Source organism: Lipotes vexillifer, unplaced genomic scaffold, assembly GCF_000442215.2.
Source record: "Lipotes vexillifer unplaced genomic scaffold, Lipotes_vexillifer_v1.1 scaffold853, whole genome shotgun sequence".
In the NCBI taxonomy this organism is placed as follows: domain Eukaryota; kingdom Metazoa; phylum Chordata; class Mammalia; order Artiodactyla; family Lipotidae; genus Lipotes; species Lipotes vexillifer.
Window position 1 is genome coordinate 1,976,087 of NW_006792734.1, and position 2,772 is coordinate 1,978,858.

Consider the following 2,772-nt stretch of genomic DNA (forward strand, 5'->3'; position numbering starts at 1 on the left):
CTTTCTTCCTTTTTTTAAACTTTACCCTTTTTCCAATCTCTTTCTATTCCCCACCCTCCACCCCCCAGTCCCTGGCAACCACTTTTCTACTCTGTTTCTATGAATTTAACTTTATATTTAGAGTCCGCATATAAGTGGTACCATGCAGTATTTGTTTTTCTCTGTCTGACTTATTTCACCTAGCATAATGCCCTCAAGGTCCATCCATGTTGTTGCAAACATCAGAATTTTCTTCTTTCTTGGACACTTAGCTTGTTTCCATATCTTGGCTATTGTGAATAATGCTGCAGTGAACATGGGAGTGCAGGTCTCTCGTCAATACCTGGTATTCATTTCCTTTAGATATACATATATACCCAGAAGTGGGATTGCTGGATCATAGAGTAGTAGTTCTATTTTTAATTTTTGAGGAACTTCCATACTATTTTCCACTGGGACAGGTTCTTTTCCTCTCTCTGCTCTGCTGCCCTGGCTTACTCCCTGAGGCTGGTTCCCCTCACGGCTGTAATAGGCTGGATGCTGCAGTCCCTGGCACCATATGAAGAAAATCCAACAATATTGAGGGATGAAGAGAACATTTTCTCCCATGTGTTTCTTTTTATCATCAGAAAAACTCTTCTCCCAGTCACAAGACGACACAATTCCCCTTATGTGAGGAGCTAGAATAGCCAAACTCACAGAGACAGAAAGTGGAATGGTGGTTTCAGGGGCTGAGGAGAGGGGAGAATGTGAAGTTGGTATTTAATAGGTACAGAGTTTCAGCTGGGGAAGATGAAAGAGTTCTGGAGATGGAAATGGTGGTAATGTCTGAACAACAGTGTGTATATTCTTAATGTCACAGAACTGTACACTTAAAATGGTCAAAAATGGTGACATTTTTAAATTGAGATATAACTGACATATAACATTGTATTAGTTTCAGGTATACAACATAATGATTCTATATACGTATGCAGTACATGATGATCACCATTGTAAGTGTAGTTAATGTCCATCACCACACACAGTTACAATTTTTTTTCCTGTGATGAAAACTTTTAAAATCAAGTCTCTTAGCAACTTTCAAATATACAATACAGTGTTATTAAATATAGTCACCATGCTGTACATTACATCCCCAGGACTTATTTATTACAACTAGAAGTCTGTACTTTTTGACTACCTTCACCCATTTCACCCACCCCCCCCAACCAAAAATGGTAAATTTTATGTTATGTACATTTTATCACAAGTTTAAAAAAATGTTTTCTCAGAAGCCCCACAGTAAATCTCCTCTCACATTTCATAGGCCAGAATTCTGCCACCTGCCCATTCCTAAACCAATGATAATGGCAACAATAATAAAATTACTGTGGTTGGCTTGGTCTAATCAAGATTCACCACCCTGGGCTTCCCTGGTGGCGCAGTGGTTGAGAGTCCACCTGCCGATGCAGGGGACACAGGTTCGTGCCCCGGTCCGGGAAGATCCCACATGCCGCGGAGCAGCTGGGCCCGTGAGCCATGGCCGCTGGGCCTGCGTGTCCGGAGCCTGTGCTCCACAACGGGAGAGGCCACAACAGTGAGAGGCCCGCGTACCGCAAAAAAACAAAAACCAAACCAAAAAAAAGATTCACCAGCCTTGTGACTAAGGGGGTGGGTAGACCCAGAGTCCCCTGAAGCACACAGCTGCCCAATGCTCAAACAATATTTGGATTTAGATTCTGTTAATGAGGAAAAAATAGCGGGGGTGGGGAGGTACTGGGGAGGATGGCCACTGGGTAGGATACAAAGACCCTAGCAAGGTTTTCCCACTGAGGCAAGGAAGGACTTGATTCCTTCAGGACACCCAAACTTTTCTGAAAATTCATGTGAGACTTACTGACTCCAACCCCCAGGAGGCCTTGGGGACTCATACTCTCAGGTCTGTCCCTTTCCCTTTTCACTCCAAGGACAGACATTGTAATCCCATCACTTCACATCTGACTATGATACCAGTCTCCTGAGGGACATCTCTGCCTCTGGTTTCATTCCCATTTGGATCCATCTTAAACACCAGTGCTAGAATAACTTACAGAACCAACACCTCACATATGTCCAAACTGCTTACCAGGCTGGCTAGAACCCTTTTGCAAGCCTCGTTTTCAGTCTCCCTACTAGTATGCTTCTTAGGGCAAGGATTTTGCCTTACTCATTTTATTCCTAATACCTGGAATAGTGCTGATCATTCATTCATAGGTTTTGCCCATTCAATGTATATTTATGGTGTTCAGCAAATATTGAATAAGTAAATAAATTATTCAATGAATGAATAAATCCATGACCTGACTCTTACCAGTTTGTGCCATTTTTCTTTTTCTCACATGAATCTTTTGTTGAGAGAAAGTCAACAAAATACTCACTCATTGTTACCTGACCACATCATGTACCTTGCCAACCGCTCCTGTGAATTTACCCACACAATTTCTCCAGTTTGTAATGTTCTTCTCTCTTCTCTGATAATCAGAGACCTACATTTCCTTTAAGGCCAAGACCAAATCCCACCTTCAATGTGAGTGCTTCTCAGTTATCCAAGGCTTCAGTGACCTACTCTCTCATCATCTATGATTTTTACGGTCTGTATCTACTCAGCACACATTTTTTTTTTTTTTTTTTTTTTTTTTTTTGCGGTATGTGGGCCTCTCACAGGCTCCGGACGCGCAGGCTCAACGGCCATGGCTCACGGGCCCAGCTGCTCCACGGCATGTGGGATCCTCCCGAAACGGGGCACGAACCCGCGTCTCCTGCATCGGCAGG